General features: G+C 40.2%; 1 long non-coding RNA gene across 4 annotated transcripts in view; it reads left to right on the top strand.

Moving 5' to 3' along the window:
* The window catches only part of LOC139180227 (uncharacterized), a 478,513-nt gene that overhangs the window by 438,676 nt on the left and 19,378 nt on the right, over window positions 1–20,459 (top strand). For all 4 annotated transcript variants that reach the window (XR_011564557.1, XR_011564556.1, XR_011564555.1 and 1 more), the window contains one exon: window positions 17,078–17,128. This is a non-coding gene — a long non-coding RNA (uncharacterized lncRNA). The remainder of the gene's footprint in view (window positions 1–17,077; window positions 17,129–20,459) is intronic.

Here is a 20,459-nt window from a genome sequence, read left to right as displayed (position 1 = left end):
CTAAAACCTCAGAATTGAACCTGTGTGTAATAAGGGTCTATGTAGATATAAGTCAAGATCTTGAGACGAAATCATTTCTAGACTAGGGTGGGGCTTAAATTCAGTGAGGGATGTCCTTTTAAGAGACTGAAAAGGAGAAGACAGGGACATAGAGGAGATGATGATGTAAAAGCAGTGATGAAGGATGGAGACACAGCTTGGAATGATGCTTAGGCAAGCCAAGGAATGGGCAGGACGGCTGGGCAGCCACGGGAGGCTACATGAGAGCTGGGTGAGGATTCTCCCCGAGAGTCTTCAGGGCCAGTGGTCCTGCCCCTGCCTCATCCTGGACTTCCAGACTCCAGAACCACGAGAGAATAAATTTCTATTGTTTTAGGTCAACTGGTTTGTGGCAATTTGTTGCAGCAGCCTTAGGAAACGGACACACCTCTTAAATCTTTCACTTCGTTCTATTTAAACTAACAGGGACAATGTTTAGCTTTAGTAATAAACAAAAGTTATTTCACTAAGACAGAGGTTTATTTATAAATAACAATTCCTTGACAAACACAATTTAAAATTATACTTATTGTACGACAGCAAAATATTATTTTAAATAATGTTAACATATTTAACAAACTGTCCTGCAGTCCGTGCTGTACTTAGTCGCTCAGTCATGTCCAGCTCTTTGTGACCCCATGGACTGTTCCCCCAGGTTCTTCTGTCCATGGGGATTCTCCGGACAAGAATACTGGAGTGGGCTGCCATGCTTTTCTCCAGGGAATCTTCCCAACCCAGCGATCGAACTCAGGTCTCCCACAGAGCAGGCAGATTCTTCACCATCTGAGCCACCAGGGAAGCCCAAGAATATGGAAGTGGGTAGCTTATCCCTTCTCCAGGGGATCTTTCCAACCCAGGAATTGAACCAGGGTTTCCTGCATTGCAGATGGATTCTTTACTTGTTAGATTATGATGTAGGTTTTATGTGTCTGGGAAGTCTAAATCTAGAAACCATTTTAGATGGCTTTGAGTTATTTTGGGAATAGTTTTAAAAACTTGAGTGGTTTCTCAGTCACAATGAAGAGAGTATAAAAACAGCTGTAGTCCATGGGGGTCTCAAAGAGTCAGACACAACTTAATGACTGAACATCAACAGTCTAACAAACTACTGAATCAAAACAAGGAGATAGTGTATAGCGAGGACAATGACTACCCTGTAGTCGCTGTTTGGTCGCTGTTTGTTCACTTGACATGGGCTCAACATCCAATGTAAATATTTTCCCTGCTGTTCTAAGATGGGACGATCCGGGCATGCATTTAATTTTTCAGTTTGTTTTCTAATTATTCATGGAAATGATAATGCCTTTTTCATTAGTTGCTGGTCACAGTGAAGTACAGATCTGCAGAGCACTAAACTGCAAACAACAAAAAACCATCTAATGGGAAAAGGGGGAAAAGAGCCATTAGATTCCAAGGACTCTAGACCAGATTCACCACCCTCAGCCTCTTTCACAAATCGACAGGACTGTTCTCTTCAGCTATGGCCCATTAATTAGCTGATCCTCTAGTATTTGGGGCTGTAGTAAGAGATTCCATCTTCCCACGCGGAGACATGCAAACCTACAAAGACCTAGAAAATAGACCAGACACTGGAACAGGACATGATTTAGTGAAACTCACTGAGTTTAAAGAAAAAATGTAAGGCCCAGAGAGGTGTTGTGAATTCCCTGTAGTTGCACAATCCAGTTAATGCATTCTGACTGCTACTAAGTGCAGGACAAAGGAGGCTGCAAGCCTGGGCTGCTTAGAAATGCACACGACTACCAAGCTAAAGAAGAAAAAAATATCAAAACGAGCAAATTCAAAACACTACAAGATTTTTAAATGCTATTTTGTGGTCACTGGAGGAAACTGAATTCTGCCTTCAATTCCATCCCTCTGTCCCTGAAGTGAATAAGAAAGAGAAGTTCATGTTTCTTTTGAAAGCTATGTTGTCTGTTCAGTAAAGTCTGAATAGTAAGAAAATTAGGTTCTGCCCTGCCCTTGTCTGTATTTCTCAGCTGGGTATATATTCCTGAACGGAGTCACACATCTGCAAGTAAATTAATCCAAGAGAAAAGAAAATGGTGTTTATTTAAAGTTCAAGGCATTTCTTAAACATAAGCATTTAGTCCAATGGGTCACTGATTTCATTTTCAGAGTACTGATAACAAAATCCATATATTTAAACATTAAGAAAATAATAATAAGGAAAACCTTTTTACTTGTTTTGCTTCTTCTCCATGGCATTTCTTGAGGGTTTAGGCATTTGGCCCCTAATTTTATTTTTCACTTCACTGCTCTGACAGCTGAGCTGCAAAGCTTGGCATTCAAAAAAAAAAAAAAAATCAGTATGAGTGGTTGAAATGTATTATTTCCTTGGTTTGAGAAGGCTTGGGATGTCTGGAGACTTACTTCCCAGCCATCTTTGTTGGTCACACAGCTTTTTGATGAAAGATGAATTGGAAAGAAAAGAAGGAATGTAATGATCCAGTGGCATGGAGATGTGCTGGATAGCTTAGTATGTACCTGAGTCCCCGTCCTCTTCTCTGCACCAGGACGAGAATGTCAACTGAAGCTCCTGGTTTCGTATTCTTGTCATTACTCAGACAAGAAAGCAATGTTTTGTTCTCTGTGATCTTTATCATCATTTACTTCTAATCGCCTCTCAATCCTGACAGTTCCACCTTCAGATTTACCAATCAGATCATCATCCTTATCAGACAGGGCTTGTCTTAGGCTTCCCAACTGTGTGTTGTCACCTCGGCAGTCTTGCTTCTTAAATCAATCCTCATCTGGGTTCCAGCCCTTTGGTAAACAACCTTCAGGTAAGATTTTAGATTCCAAGGAAATCAGAGGCTCCATTGCTGCCTTACTTTAGCTTTATCTAAGATGCTGGCTATTATTTCTCACAGGGAAACAGTAACTTGCCCAGAAATCACTCACTTCATGGAATAAGAGTAGTGAATCGTCTCAGAATCTTTAGTTACACTGTCTGGGAACCAGAGACAAGACTCCGCTGCCCTTCAAGCTCCGACAGAAACCATCCAGAGCCATTTTCTTAACCAGATTTGAAAACAAACAAGCAGGCAATGCCCAGAAGTGCCTACATTTGCTGAGTTTATAAATTGTGAATGAGTTGCGAATGTTTTGCATTGTCGTGAAAGAGGAAAATCTAAATTTTAAATGTCTGCTCCTCAAAAATAAACACTAGAAAGGATAATCAAGAGAAAATAAAATGAAACAAGTGGAAATCTTTTTTCCTTTTTCTTTTTACCAGGTTTAATGCGGGACTGCAGTGGGCTGTGTGGGCTGGAGGGGGACAGAGTGGGTCATAGAGCAAAGGCAGAGGTGAGGGTTGTTCGTTGTGCAAGCTGTTCCTGCAGTTGTTCCATGCTGTGGCCCCAGCTTTAGAATAGTAGGCAGGCCAGGGACAGGCCCCTCATCACCGTAAGCTTGCCTGGATGGCATTCGTTGTCATTTAATGCAAAAGTTTGGGAGAACACCCTCAAGACTAGGAAGGACCCACCCTTCTATTGAATTGAGGGCTAGAGACTGTCCATGTATTTTTTTCCCAGTCTCTCAAGTGTGTTCTGCTTGGAATTGGGTTTGCCCAATGTTTAATGCCCCCTTGCCCTTTGAATATAAGAACAAACATATGTTATTTATCTCTCTTCTCCAGTCTTGTATATTCCAACCTTTCCGGGTTATTGCCATTATTTATGACTCTACTAAAATGTTAAAACTGGCTTCAGAAATGTCAAACAGAATAATGGGAATGGAGAAATCAGAGACAGAAGTCAGCTATAACCAGTCCTATCGCTCCTGCTTCTACACGGCAAGTGTGACTTATTTTCTTATTCAGAGTGCTTTTGTGGCAAAGTAAACCTTCCATTCGTTAAAATGCAAAGATATGCACTCACACATGTGCACCAAAATGTCCACAGAGGTAAAAAGAGAGTTTGCCAAGATGTCAGTTTACTGAATTAAGTCTATGTTTAGTACTGTGTCAATTTTATATTAAAGGGCTTGCATGCTCTTTTTGGAGACAATATTCAGTACAGTCCTAGGTAAGCTCATTTTGATAGGCTGTATTTCAATAAGAAGGGAAAGATGGAAATGGAAAAGAAAACAAAACTGAAAATTATTCAAAATGGAAAGAATGGAATAATTTTTACAAAGCAGTAAATACTGGTAGGTAAGGATGACAAGTCAAACATAATTGCCAAATTTCTGTGATCATTGTAAGTTAAAAAAGTAGCTACAAAGAAGTAGGGAAATGGGGACCCCCCCCCATGTCTAGTTGTGAACCTTTTTCTAACTAATCATATAACAATAGGCCTTTGTGTTACCTCCATTTCATCTGTGAGAAAGAGAATTTGAATGGAGGATCTCTAAAGTCTTTCATCGGAAAAGCCCCTGATGCTGGGAAAGATTGAAGGCAGAAGGAGAAGGGGACAGCAGAGATGAGATGGCTGGATGGCATCACTGACTCGATGGACATGAGTTTGAGCAAGCTTCAGGAGCTGGTGATGGACAGGGAGGCCTGGCGTGCTGCAGTCCATGGGGTTGCAAAGAGTCGGACATGACTGAGCAACTGAACTGTATTGAAAGTCTTCTAACACTCAATTTTTATACTTTTAACTCATATACAAATTCGGATTGAGAAAAATCAGAAAAGGTTCATTTAAAAATGCATGATTGTGAAAAATTCACCTATTAATTTTAATAATTGGCATTTTCTTTTAAAAATATTATCATGTTTATAAGTGATAACCTATTTCTAATTTATTGGTTTATTTTTATATCTAATCTCATTTGGAATATCATCAGAAATCCACAGGGTAGATAGCACTAAGCTGACTTGTAAGTGTAAACACTGAGACATGGAAAAGTTGAGTAAAAAGTATAATGTATAAAATATAATCCTGAGTTTTCTGAGTCCTTGCTTATTCTTTTAAGCCAAGCTACTGCTCCAGAAGTACAAAAGGCATAAATAACTTTTTAGAGAACTATTGAATACATCCCTAAAATACTGAGATTAATTTCCATAAATTCGAGGCAGATAGCAGAAAACAGAAAAGAAACTGAGGTCCGAGAGGCTCACAGTCTCACGCATACGAATCTCTCCAGCACGCAGAGGCGAGAGTGAGAGCCGACTGGTATTCGCGTCGGTTATGAATGTGTGCTGTCTTAGCTTGGTTCCCTGGAAACAGACTCTAAATTGGAGATTTGTGTGCTTGAGATTTATTGGGGATTGGTCCTGGGAATTACACATGAGGGGAGTAAAAGAGCAGGATTGAGCACAGGGCAAGGCTGAACCATGATGCGGTTGCAGCACGGACCTCAAGTTGATCCTCTGGGAGTTCTTGAAAGGAGATTCCTACAGAGCTGTCCCTTACTGAGGCAAGGGGAACAGTCCTGTATATTCCCTCTTTGATCAGCACTGGAGGCAGACTTCCCTTGAGGTGGAGACATAACATTGAACCAAGTGATTCCCTTCGGCCAATGGTGATTTTCACATAAGGACTCAGCTATGAAATGTCAGTACCCAGTAGTCCGAGCAGCAAAGGTATTCAGTTCTCTCCATCCTGAAGGGAGGATCAGATCAGATCAGATCAGATCAGTCACTGAGTCATGTCCGACTCTTTGCGACCCCATGCATCGCAGCTCGCCAGGCCTCCCTGTCCATCACCAACTCCCGGAGTTCACTCAGACTCACGTCCATCGAGTCAGTGATGCCATCCAGCCATCTCATCCTCTGTCGTCCCCTTCTCCTCCTGCCCCCAATCCCTCCCAGCATCAGAGTCTTTTCCAATGAGTCAACTCTTTGCATGAGGTAGCCAAAGTACTGGAGTTTCAGCTTCAGCATCATTCCTTCCAAAGAAATCCCAGGGCTGATCTCCTTTAGAATGGACTGGTTGGATCTCCTTGCAGTCCAAGGGACTCTCAAGAGTCTTCTCCAACACCACAGTTGAAAAGCATCAATTCTTCGGCGCTCAGCCTTCTTCACAGTCCAATTCTCACATCCATACATGACCACAGGAAAAACCATAGCCTTGACTAGACGAACCTTTGTTGGCAAAGTAATGTCTCTGCTTTTCAATATGCTATCTAGGTTGGTCATAACTTTCCTTCCAAGGAGTAAGCATCTTTTAATTTCATGGCTGCAGTCACCATCTGCAGTGATTTTGGAGCCCAGAAAAATAAAGTCTGACACTGTTTCCCCATCTATTTTCCATGAAGTGATGGGACTGGATGCCATGATCTTCATTTTCTGAATGTTGAGCTTTAAGCCAACTTTTTCACTCTCCATTTTCACCTTCATCAAGAGGCTTTTTAGTTCCTCTTCACTTTCTGCCATAAGGGTGGTGTCATCTGCATATCTGAGGTTATTGATATTTCTCCCGGCAATCTTGATTCCAGCTTGTGTTTCTTCCAGTCCAGCGTTTCTCATGATGTACTCTGCATATAAGTTAAATAAACAGGGTAACAATATACAGCCTTGACGAACTCCTTTTCCTATTTGGAACCAGTCTGTTGTTCCATGTCCAGTTCTAACTGTTGCTTCCTGACCTGCATACAGATTTCTCAAGAGGCAGATCAGGTGGTCTGGTATTCCCATCTCTTTCAGAATTTTCCACAGTTTATTGTGATCCACACAGTCAAAGGCTTTGGCATAGTCAATAAAGCAGAAATAGATGTTTTTCTGGAACTCACTTGCTTTTTCCATGATCCAGCAGATGTTGGCAATTTGATCTCTGGTTCCTGTGCCTTTTCTAAAACCAGCTTGAACATCAGGAAGTTCACGGTTCACATATTGCTGAAGCCTGGCTTGGAGAATTTTAAGCATTACTTTACTAGCGTGTGAGATGAGTGCAATTGTGCGGTAGTTTGAACATTCTTTAGCACTGCCCTTCTTGGGAATTCGGATGAATATTGACCTTTTCCAGTCCTGTGGCCACTGCTGGGGTTTTCCAAATTTGTGACATAATGAGTGCAGCACTTCAGTAGCATCATCTTGTAGCTCTGCTGGAATTCCATCACCTCCACTAGCTTTATTGGCAGCAGTGCTTCCTAAGACCCACTTGACTTCACACTCCACAATGTCTGGCTCTGGGTGACATACCATCATGGTCATCTAGGTCATTAAGATCTTTTCTGTATAGTTCTTCTGTGTATTCTTACCATCTCTTCTTGATCTCTTCTGCTTCTATCAGGTCTTTACCATTTCTGCCCTTTGTTGTGCCCATCTTTGCATGAAACGTTCCTTTGATATCTCCACTTTTCTTGAAGAGATCTCTAGTCTTTCCCTATCTGTTGTTTTCCTCTCTTTCTTTGCATTGTTCATTGAAGAACGCCATCTTGCCTCTCCTTGCTCTTATCTGGAACTCTACATTCAGTTGGATATATCTTTCCCTTTCTCCCTAGCTTTTCACTTCTCTTCTTTCCTCAGCTATTTGTAAAGCCTCCTCAGATAATCACTTTGCCTCCTTGGATTTCTTTTTCTTTGGGATGGTTTTGTTCACTGCCTCCTGTGTACAGGAGTGTGTTATAAACCTCTGTCCATAGTTCTTCAGGCATTCTATTTACTAGATCTAATCCCTTGAGTCTCTCTGTAACCTCCACTGTATAAGGAGAAGGCAATGGCAACCCACTCCAGTACTCTTGCCTGGAAAATCCCATGGGCGGAGGAGCCTGGTAGGCTACAGTCCATGGGGTTGCTAAGAGTCAGACACAACTGAGCGACTTCGCTTTCACTTTTCACTTTCATGCATTGGAGAAAGAAATGGCAACCCACTCCAGTGTTCTTGCCTGGAGAATCCCAGGGGAGGCTGGTGGGCTGCCGTCTATCGGGTCTCACAGAGTCAGACACGACTGAAGTGACTTAGCAGCAGCAGCCACTGTATAATCATAGGGGATTTGATGGAGCTAGTATCTAACTGCCCTAGTGGTTTTACTACTTCCTTTAGTTTTAAGCCTGAATTTTGCTGTAAGGAGCTGATGATCTGAGCCACAGTCAGCTGCAGGTCTTGCTTTTGCTGATTGTATATAGTTTATCGATTCTCAGGTACAAAGATGTAATCAGTTTGATTTCAATATTGGTCATTTGGTGATGTCCATGTATAAAGTGGTCTCTTGTGTTGTTTAACAAGGGTGTTTGCTATGACCAGTGTGTTCTCTTGGCAGAATTTTGTTAGCCTTCACCCTGCTTCGTTTTGTATTCCAAGGCCAAACTTCCTGTTACTCCAGGTATCTCTTGAGTTCCTACTTTTGCATTCCAATCTCGTATAATGAATACGACATCAGTTTTTGATGTTAGTTCTAGGAGGTCTTGTAGGTCTTCATAGAACTGATCAACTTAAGCTTCTTTGGCATCAGTGGTAGGGGCATAGACTTGGGTTACTGTGATGTTGAATGGTTTCCCTTGGAAATGAACTGAGATCATTCTGTCATTTTTGAGGTTGCACCCGAGTACTGCATTTCACACTCTTTTGTTGATTACAAGGGCTACTCCATTTCTTCTATGGGATTCTTTCCCATATCTGCTACTACTTACAGTAGTAGATATAATGGTCATCTGAATTAAACCCACCCATTCCCGTCCATTTTAGTTCACTGATTCCTAAGATGTCAATGTTTATTCTTGCCATCTCCTGCTTGACCACAGCCGATTTACCTTGATTCATGGACCTAACATAGGAATGGACCTAGATTCCTATGCAATACTATTCTTTACAGCATCGGATTTTACTTTCATCACCAGACACATCCACAGTTGAGCATCATTTCCACTTTGGCCCAGCTGCTTCATTCTTTCTGGAGGTATTAGTAATTGTCCTCCACTCTTACCCAGTAAAATATTGACACCTTCTAACCTGGGGGGCTCAACTTTCGGTGTTATATCTTTTTGCCTTTTTTATACAGTTCATGGGGTTCTTGTGGCCAGAATACTGGAGTGGTTTGCCATTCCCTCCTCCAGTGGATCATATTTTGTGAGAACTCTCCACCATGACCCATCCATCTTGCATGGCCCTACAAGGCATGACTCATAGCTTCATTGAGTTATGCAAGCCCCTTCACCAAAACAAGGCAGTGATCCATGAAGGGGATTCTGTATATAAATTATCTAATTAACCAAGAAACATTTACAGATAACCTACTGTCTACAATATGGCACCAGTTCAGGCAATGTGAAGAAGACAAAGAATTGTAAAACCCAACTTACCCTTTTCTTATGTAAAAGAAGGAAGCACATGCCACTGATTCAAGGGCACAGTGATTGCAACAGAGGTAGAAATGCATGGGAAATATTTGAAGTAGGAATTACGTGAAATGAAAAACTATGAATGAATATTATATTGGGTTGGCCAAAAATTAGTTTGGAGTTTCTGCGTTACAAAAAAGCCAGAAAAACTTTTTGGCCAACCCAATAATATAGAGATTCCTTTGGGAACTATGGGTAGTAAGCAAAATAGATCTAAAGTGAGATATAGCAAGATTGTAGATGGCCTTGAATCCTGAGCTAGTAAATAGGCTTTAAGGAAGGAATATAAGCCAATTGGCCTTCTAAAAGGCATGTAAGAAGCATGCAAAACAGATTGGATTAATGGGACAGCTCAAGGATCTGAAAATAGTCTTTGGCATTCAAGGGCAAGTTGACTTTCTCGCCTGTCAGCTTGACAGCTATGGAAAATCAGTTTTTATGAAAATGGCATATGAGATAAAAATTATCAAATTTAAACACCTGTATACATTTCATCCCTGTATTATATTTCTATTGTATTACTGTTCAAAAAATTTCAATATGTGTTTTCTAAAAAATAGAGTACTGAGCCATCGTTTTATGTCTCACCCCACAAAATACATTAATTTTCCCCAAAGCTAACCTTTTTTTCTCTAACACTTTGAGTGCATTTGTCTAGACTATTTGAAAGTTTTCCTAATATTTTACAAAATGTGTTACCTTTGTTTCTCTATATGTTTAACTTCTATTCTGACAATCTTACATCTAGCTAGAAATCTAAACATTTCTTTCCAGTCAAGAAATATATTAAACTGCAAAAATATGATATCCAGGGTTTGAACAAGACAAAACAAACCAACCTTGAGATATTCATGAACTTCAAATCATTCAAAATTCACAAATCTGTATACATTATGCTGCAGGGATTTTAACAATATGTGTAATGTGACGTACTGCCTGCTTTACATCTAGACAAAATAAATACAAACGGTAATGGTTTTGTTGAAATCTTTATACACATGAACATTATAAAATATGTTAGATAGGAAATCTGTTATGAACATTAAAACAGCATCTTATATATGACTTCTGCAATAAAGAAGCTGACCCAAATATCTGGGTATGCATGATCACATCTCTTCTATTTTCTCAAGCATCTACAGTTTAGACAGTTCCTAGTAAAGAGAATATTTGATTGATTTTAATGCCATTTTCTTTCCATTACTGCCATTTGGATATAGACTCTGCATGATTGTCTTCTTCTACCTAGCTTTTAAATATTGATGTTTCTCACGGCTAGGTGCTAAGCATTCTTTCCTTACTCATATACACTCTGTCCCAGTTAAACTCAACCATCCCCATGAATGTAAATACTAAATATAAGCTGAGAAATACAAATTATATTAATATCTTTAACCTCAAATGCCCTCTAGATCTAGGCTTATATCCATTTGAAATCTATAATAAATGCCTCTTGGGCATGTCAGCTAGCTAGATTGCCCCAGATATGTTGTCTGGCCTTCCCAGACATGTTCCTAGCATGGTCATCCACATTTCAGTGAATGGTGTCATCATTCCTTTAGTTTAGCCAAGAACCTAAGATTCACCTTTGACTCCTCCCTCCTCTCATCCTTCACATCCACTCATCAGCCTGTCTTGTTGCTTCTTTCCATATAGATCTTTCAAAAGAATTTTTTTTATTGGCGTATAGTTGGTTTACAGTGTTGTGTTAGTTTCAGGTCTACAGCAAAGAGAATCAGTTATACATATACATCTATCCATTTTTAGACTCTTTCCATATAGGCCATTACAGGGTATTGAGTAGGGTTCCCTGTGATGTACAGTGGGTCCTTCTTAATTATCTCAGTTCAGTTCAGCTCAGTTGCTCAGTCGTGTCCGACTCTTTGTGACTCCATGAATCGCAGCACGCCAGGCCTCCCTGTCCATCACCAACTCCCGGAGTTCACTCAGACTCATGTCCATCAAGTCGGTGATGCCATCCAGCCATCTCATCCTCTGTCGTCCCCTTCTCCTCCTGCCCCCAATCCCTCCCAGCATCAGAGTCTTTTCCAATGAGTCAACTCTTCACATGAGGTGGCCAAAGTACTGGAGTTTCAGCTTTAGCATCATTCCTTCCAAAGAAATCCCAGGGCTGATCTCCTTTAGAATGGACTGGTTGGATCTGCTTGCAGTCCAAGGGACTCTCAAGAGTCTTCTCCAACACCACAGTTCAAAAGCACCCATTCTTCGGCGCTCAGCCTTCTTCACAGTCCAGCTCTCACATCCATACATGACCACTGGAAAAACCATAGCCTTGACTAGATGGACCTTTGTTGGCAAAGTAATACCTGCTTTTGAATATGCTATCTAGGTTGGTCATAACTTTCCTTCCAAGGAGTAAGCATCTTTTAATTTCATGGCTGCAGTCACCATCTGCAGTGATTTTGGAGCCCAAGAAAATAAAGTCTGACACTGTTTCCACTGTTTCCCCATCTATTTGCCATGAAGTGATGGGACCGGATGCCATGATCTTCGTCTTCTGAATGTTGAGCTTTAAGCCAACTTTTTCACTCTCCTCTTTCACTTTCATCAAGAGGCTTTTTAGTTCCTCTTCACTTTCTGCCATAAGGGTGGTGTCATCTGCATATCTGAGGTTATTGATATTTCTCCCGGAAATCTTGATTCCAGCTTGTGCTTCCTCCAGCCCAGCATTTCTCATGATGTACTCTGCATAGAAGTTAAATAAGCAGGGTGACAATATACAGCCTTGACGTACTCCTTCTCCTATTTGGAACCAGTCTGTTGTTCCATGTCCAGTTCTAACTGTTGCTTCCTGACCTGCATATAGGTTTCTCAAGAGGCAGGTCAAGTGGTCTGGTATTTCCATCTCTTTTAGAATTTTCCACAGTTTATTGTGATTCACACAGTCAAAAGCTTTGGCATAGTCAATAAAGCAGAAATAGATATTTTTCTGGAACTCTCTTGCTTTTTCCATGATCCAATGGATGTTGGCAATTTGATCTCTGATTCCTCTGCCTTTTCTAAAACCAGCTTGAACATCTGGAAGTTCACGGTTCATGTACTGCTGAAGCCTGGCTTGGATTTTATATACAATAGTATGTATATGTCAGTCTCAGCCTCCCAATTTATCCCTCCTGCATCCTTATCCCTTGGTAACTAACTGTAAGTTTGTCTTCAACATCTGTGACTCTGTTTCTGCTTTGTTGTTGTTGCTCAGTTGCTAAATCATGTCTGACTCTTTGCGATCCCATGGACTACAGCATGCCAGGCTTCCCTGTCCTTCACTATATCCCAGAGTTTGCTCAAACTCATGGGCGTTGAGCCGGTGGTGCTATCCAACCATCTCATCTTCTGTCGTCCCCTTCTCCTCTTGCCCTCAATCTTTCCCATCACTAGAGTCTTTTCCAGTGCATTGGCTCTTCACATCAGGTGGCCAAAGTATTGGAGCTTCAGCTTCAGCATCAATCCTTCCAATGAATATTCAGGGTTGATTCCCTTTAGGATGGACTGGTTTGCTGTCCTTACTGTCCAAAGGACTCTCAAGAGTCTTCTCCAGCACCACAGTTCAAAAGCATCCGTTCTTCGGTGCTCTGCCTTCTTTATGGTCCAACTTTCACATCCGTGCATGACTACTGGAAAGACCACAGCCTTGACTATACAGACTTTTGTTGGCAAAGTGACATCTTTGCTTTTCAATACACTGTCTAGGTTTGTCATAGCCTTCCTGCCCAGTAGCAGTCATCTAATTTCATGGCAGCATCACCATCTTCAGTGATTTTAGAATCCAAGAAAAGGAGATCTGGCATTGCCTCTACTTTTTCCCTTTCTATTTGCCATGAAGTGATGGGTCTGGATGCCATGATCTTAGTTTTTTTAATATTGAGTTTTAAGCTGGCTTTTTTCACTCTCCTCTTTCACCCTCATTAAGAGGCTGTTTATTTCCTCTTCGCTTTCTGCCTTTAGAGTTTTATCATCTGCATATCTGAGGTTGTTGATATTTCTCCCAGCAATCTTGATTCCAGCTTGATTTTATCTAGCCTAGAATTTCACATGATATACTCTGCATATAAGTTAAATAAACAGGGGGACAAAATACAGCCTTGATGTACTGCTTTCCCGATTTGGAACCAGTCCATTGTTCCATGTCTGGTTCTAACTGTTGCTTCTTGACCTGCGTAGCGGTTTCTCAGGAGACAGGTAAGGTGGTCTGGTATTCCCATCTCTTGAAGAATTTTCCACAGTTTTCTTGTGATCCTCACAGTCAAAGACTTTCACATAGTCAATGAAGCAGAAGTAGATGTTTTTCTGGAATTCCCTTGATTTTCTATGATCCAGTGAATGCTGGTGATTTGATCTCTGGTTTCTCTTTTCTAAACCCAGCTTGTACATCTGGACATTTTCGGTTCACATACTGCTGAAGCCTGGCTTCAAGGGTTTTGAGCATTATCTTGCTAGCATGTGAAACGAGTGCAATTATGCGGTCATTTGAACGTTCTTTGGCACTGTTCTTTGGGATTGGAATGAAAACTGACCAGATTATGCATAATGTTTGTAACCAGTTTTTTCACGTAATAATATATCATGTACATATTAACAGTTGCTTTGTAAATAAGTTTATTTGTACCATTTTTTTAGAGTCTGCCCATAAGCAATGCCATCTGATGTTTGTCTCTGTGTCTGACTGCCTTCACTCAGCATGACGCTCTCTCGGTCTAGCTAGCTCCATTCCTCCACCTCTCCTCTCATCACCCTGATCCAAACCACAGTTATGTTTTGCCTGGATTATCCATTCATTTCTCTCCTGTTGTCCACTTTTCCCCTTTTTAACCTTCTCAACCATGAAGGCACAAAAATAATTTTTTTAATGTAAATCCTACCTTAGGAGCAAGACACTCCCCACTACAGTCTTTCAGTGGCTTTCGGTGACTGAGAGAGCCCTGCATGGCTTGGACCCTGCTTTCCTTTCTGGCCACCGCATTTCCCCAGCCACTGAACTCTGATCTACCCATACACCACACTGGCCGATCTTAGGACCTTCGTAGTTCCTATTGTCTTTTCATATGACTGGATCTTCCTCATCCAGTGTCTGAGTGGAACCCTAATCTCTATACAGGGCTCTCCACATCATCTGAAATGTAATCTTTTTTAAAAAAATAATTTTATTTATTTATTTATGGCAACCCACTCCAGTGTTCTTGCCTGGAGAATCCCATGGACAGAGGACCCTGGTGGGCTACAGTCCATGGGGTCGCAAGAGTCGGACATGACTTAGCGACTTCACCACCACCACCACCATTATGGCTGTGCTGGGGTTTTATTATGCATGGGCTTTTCTGCAGTTGCAACAAGTAGGGCTACTCTAGTCACAGTGCTTGGGCTTCTCGTTGCGGTGGCTTCTCTTACTGTGGGGCACAGGCTCTATGGCACACAGGCTTCAGCAGTGCAGCAGATGGGCTCAGTAGTTGTGGCTTACAGGTCTAGAGTGTGGGTTCAATAGTGTGCCGCACGGGCTCAGTTGCTCCTCAGTATGTGGGATCTTCCCAGACCAGGGATCGAACCCATGTCTCCTGCCTTGGCAGGCAGATTCTTATCCACTGAGCCACTGCAGAAGCCATCCAAATCATCTTAAAGTAACTCCTTTAATTTTTTTTTTTCCCTGTATTTTTAAAGCTATGATTATTATAAAATAAGGACCCAGAAATACCATTTTGTTCTTTGTAGTGCTTTTCACAGTCTGGATTTTATTTTACTTATGTGATTACTTGCTTGTCTTCCCCATGAGTATGTGAATCAAGAGTGAGGACCTGTTCAAATTGGATTCCTAATACTAAACACACTGCCTGTCATCTAGATGATAAGCCAGAAATATTCTGGAGTGAATCAATAAATGCATGGAAGAATGAAATTTGGAATTGAACTAAAATATCAACAGTACTAAAATCACAAATTTCCTTTTAGAAATTATTTTCTTGGTGCTTAGTACATTAAGTGTAATGGTGGAACTTTCAACAGCCACAATCTTCTCAAAGTATGGAAAAATATAGGGAGTAAAATATTTCCATGGGAAAAAAAAATAGACCATGTGTAACAAGGTTGCCACAAATTTCTGGCTGTTTCAGAAGGAATTGGCAGTCTCCAGTTGAAGCCAAGCCAAGGATAGTAAATAGGGTGTGGTGATATATCTCAGAAATTGTGTACATTGGCAGAGTCGGAGGAAGACAGTTTTTCATATGCTGCTTCTACTGTATTTGGGCTCAAGATAGTATCATTAGTCTTTTTATTCCTTTCAAGAATGACACAATTTACAAGAAAACTTGTTTTTTATTTCTAAAAATAAGCTCTAATTTTATAATCTTCACAGTTTAATAAGGTGTGAATTAATAGTCCCTTAAAATGATGTCGTAATTTGGACGTTTATTAAACACACCAGTTTTAATATTTAAATTTACAACAAAATCACTATTATAATTAAAACACCCAGGCTTAGCTTACCCTGGCATTGTAAAAGAGGACAAACTAGTAAGATGTATTTTTAATGTTAAATAAGTGAATAATTTAATATTAAAAATACATCTTACTAGTTTGGGTAAACTCTGGGAGTTGGTGATGGACAGGGAGGCCTGGCGTGCTGCGATTCACGGGGTCGCAAAGAGCTGGACACAACTGAGCGACTGAACTGAACTGAAAGTGAATAACCTTTGATAGCTCATTTTGGAAACAAGTCTAGGTTTCTTCTTAAAGGGAGGAATTTTATTCTCACTTCCGACTATTCCTTTTCACTGGGGTTTCAATTTCATTTCCAAAAGTTCATCTTGACCCTGCTGATTGGACTATGACAGATGCAAGAATTAAACCTTTATTTCGTTAAATAACTGAGATTTTTGACTCAGTGTCTTTATAAAAGTTAGCCTTTCCTAACTAACACATCTGTAACCCCCCAATTTTCTAACTATTGGTTAAAAGTTGTGGCCACCTGTTGTTTTAATTATATGATTATATTAGGTACAGGCATACCTTATTGTCCTTTGCTTTATTGTGCTTCAAAAATATGCTTTTTGTTCCCCTTACAAATTGAAGATTTATAACCTTGCACCAAGCAGTCTAATCATGCAATTTTTCCAGCAGCATTTGCTCACTTCATGTCTGTCTCTTTGTCAAATTTTGACTATTCTTGAGATACTTCAAACGTTTTTATTTTCATTGTTAGTATGATCTGTGAATGGTGATCTTTGATGTTACTGTGGCAAAAAGATTATAGTTTGTTGAAGGCTCAGATGATGGTAGCATTTTTTAGCAATGAAGTATTTTTTTTAATTATTATTACTTTTTTTACTTTACAATATGGTGTTGGTTTTGCCATACATCAACATGCATCCGCCACGGGTGTATACGTGTTCCCATCCTGAACCCCTGTCCTACCTCCCTCCCCATGCCATCCCTCTGGGTCATCCCAACACCAGCCCCATTTTATATGGAGTGTAGCCGATTAGCAATGTTGTGACAGTTTCAGGTGAACAGCAAAGGGACTCAGCCATACATATACATGTATCCATTCTCCCCCAAACTCACCGCCCATCCAGGCTGCCGCATAACATAGAGTTCCCTGTGCTATACAGTAGGTCCCCGTTAGTTACCCATTTTAAATGTAGGAGTGTGTACAATTCCATCCCAAACTCCCTCCCTATCCCTGCCCCTCATCTTTCCCCTACTGGCAACCATATGTTCATTCTCTTAAGTCTGTGGGTCTATTTCTGTTTTCCAAACAAGTTCATTTGTATCTCTTCTTTTTAGAGTCTGCATATAAGGGATGTCATAGGATATTTCTCCTCTGACTTAAGCAAAGTGAGTATATTTAAATTAAGCTTGTTGTTCTTTTTAAGACTTAATGCTATCGTATATTTGATAGACTATAGTATACTGTAAACATAACTTTTATATGAACTGGGAAACCAAAACATGTGTGTGACTCACTTTATTTTGATATTCACGTTAGTTTGGTGATCTGGAACTTAACCCACAGTATCTCTGAGGTACACCTGTACTATCCTCTGCACGTTATATAAATTTTCTTATTTAAATAGATAAGAATATTTAAGTACTTTTCATATTTGCCAGTTTTGGGTATCATTCTATTATTAACTGCTTTATTTGAAGGAATACACTTTCTGAACTCAGGCCAACATAGGTTTAAATTCTGGTTCTATCATCACCTCTGGCTTTGTTGAGATGCAGGCAATTAAAATGCCTTTCTGAGCCTGTGTCTGTTTCTACACAAAGGGCCTGTTAATGCCTAACATACTTGGTTCTGGTAGGAATTAATTGAATATTCTATGTAGTACCCTTAATATATTAAGGACCTGACAATAAAGAATGACTTAAAAGTATTCCCTGTGGCTCAGATGGTAAAGAATCTGCCTGCAAGGGGAGAGACCCGGGTTTGATCCCTGGCTTGGGAAGATCCCCTGGAGAAGGGACTGGCAACTCACTCCAGTATTCTTGCCTGGATAATCCCATGAGCAGAGGAGCCTGGCGGACTACAGTCCATGGGGTCGCAAAGAGTTGGACACGACTAAGTGACTGTGCCTTTAAAAAAAAAATGTGATAGCATATAGATGGTAAAGCAATACCTGTACTTCTTCTTAGAATATCTATCAATCATCATGAGAAGAAAATGAATAAGGAAAAAATATGCCAGAAGGTTTTGCTTTTAACTTATTTTTTATTGGCAGTTCTGTGTCTTTGTTACTGCTTGGGCTTTTCCCTAGTTGGGACGAGCAGGGGCTACTCTAGTTGCAGTGTGTGAGCTTCTCATTGAGGTGGCTTCTCAGTAGTCGTGGCGCACACACGCTTAGCTGCTCCTCAGCATGTGGGATCTTCCTGGATCAGGGATGGAACCCATGTCTCCTGCATTGGCAGGCGGATTCTTATCTGCCAAGCCACCAGGGAAACCCCAGAAGGCTTTTATTAAAACATATTTTGATCAGTTTATAAGTAGAATCTGTTGTATCAAAAGAGCTTACCAGATCAATTAACATGAAAATGCTGATATGTCAATAAGCTTTACAAAGTTAAGATTGTGCTATATAGTCTACCATGATGCTGGGCAAGATGAAGGCGGGAGGAGAAGGGGACGACAGAGGCTGAGATGGTTGGATGGCATCACCAACTCAATGGACATGAGTTTACTCAAGCTCCAGGAATTGGTGATGGACAGGGAGGCCTGGCGTGCTACAGTCTGTGGCGTTGCAAAGGGTCGGACACGACTGAGCAGCTGAACTAAACTGATACAGTCTACAGTTGTGAACGTATCAGAACCAGCAATAAAATAATAGTCAAGAGCATCCTTTTGATTTTAGGGAGAATTCCCTTATTTACAATTATACAGCATAAAGAGGAATTCCAATATTTAATGACAAATTAGAGGACAAACAAGGAAATTCACAAATTATAAGAATGAAATAGTTAAATGTCAACATTTAGGAAAAAATATTTTCCACTATTATTTATAAATCATAGATACAATTTTTGTGTTTCAGTTCATTTTTTAGTGATTAAAACAATAAAATTATTTTTAAAATCCTGTAAACATTTTTAAAGCATAAAATATTACAAAATCTCATGACATAAAAATCAAACATTCTTCTATAGTAATTATTCATATTTTAAATGCATGCAGAGCACTGAATATTTGCTTTTAAGTGCAGAATACCTTTTAAGACTCTGGAGAAGCATGCTGTTGCACATATTTTATTTTATCCAATTAGTCCAGAGCATTCATCTTATACCTCTTCATTGACTTCATCTTTGAGAAACTTACCTGATGGGCACTGAAGTTTTCCTTTCATCTTAAAAAAAAGCACATGTAGATTTTAAAATTAAATGTTAATATTATCATTAGTTCTATAATAATCAGAGATCAAAAGTAACCCCTCTCTCTTTTTCTCTCTCTCCTCTTCCTTCTTTCTCTTCTCTTGATACAGTTAAAATCATCTTGAGGGTATCTTATTAAATACCCTCTTATAGATGTACACAGTTAGATACTCAATAAGATTGATTTTAATTGTATTTATAAACAAGAATAATTTTGTTTCTCATGAAGTTCTCACTAGGTACTTTAGGAATTCTAAATCTGAAGAATAGTTATCCTGATCGTTACTTATACTCTTGGACTAGACCTAAAAGTCCCCATTTTGTCATAGTGGAAGGAGGCAAGGAGTGGGGCAAGGAGCCTTTAAACAGCAGCAGAAACAGAAGCAGAGCCTTAAATCAGCATTTTAGCAGGAGGTGACCCTCACTCATCCATAATGACTCTGAACAGCCACTCTAAGACTCAAGGGAAGAAGGCGCAGGGAGGGATTTAGGAATTATGATGTGGACAGTACAAGCTCTTCCATCTAGTGACAGAATCTCAAAGGAGCTCATACCAACTCCTATCTCTCTACCTCCTTATGGGACATTCTAGACACTGTGTGAAAAACTCTTCCCAAAACAGTACTATTTATTTAAAAAGTAGACACTTTATGCAGTCACCCAAACCCCTACAAATGAAATTTCCATTGACAGTTTTTCCAAGTGGTATGATGGATTCATGTGTATTACACAATTACTCAGAACTGTTTTTTTTTTTTTTTTTTTACTTATAATTATTGATGCATCTAGAACAAAGTTAGCAACTACATGGTTAGTCAGTGTCAGATTTATTATAAGAAATTCTGGGAGATACACATTGCATATACAGATTAAAAAGGCATCAAAATAAGTAACATCAAAACGAAGTATATTTCAGAATGTTTTTCACTGCAGTGGCTCTTCTAGTACAATTGAGATTTTTAACAGTCTCTTCACTAAAAGAATTAAAGATTTTTGATTTGTGCTTAGCAATGAAAAGGGCTTCCCTGGTAGCTCAGCTGGTAAAGAATCCACCTGCAATGCAGGAGACCCTGGTTCAATTCCTGGGCCAGGAAGATCTGCTAGAGCAGGGATAGGCTACCCACTCCAGTATTCTTGGGCTTTCCTGGTGGCTCAGCTGGTAAAAAATCCGCCTACAACGCAGGAGACCTGGATTCGATCCCTGAGTTGGGAAGATCCCCTGGAGAAAGGGAAAGGCTACCCACTCGAGTATTCTAGCCTGGAGAATTCTATGGACTATATAGTTCATGGGGTCACAAAGAGT

This window comes from Bos indicus, chromosome 27 (genome assembly GCF_029378745.1).
Source record: "Bos indicus isolate NIAB-ARS_2022 breed Sahiwal x Tharparkar chromosome 27, NIAB-ARS_B.indTharparkar_mat_pri_1.0, whole genome shotgun sequence".
In the NCBI taxonomy this organism is placed as follows: Eukaryota; Metazoa; Chordata; class Mammalia; order Artiodactyla; family Bovidae; genus Bos; species Bos indicus.
This window is presented reverse-complemented; position numbering and strand designations above follow the sequence as displayed.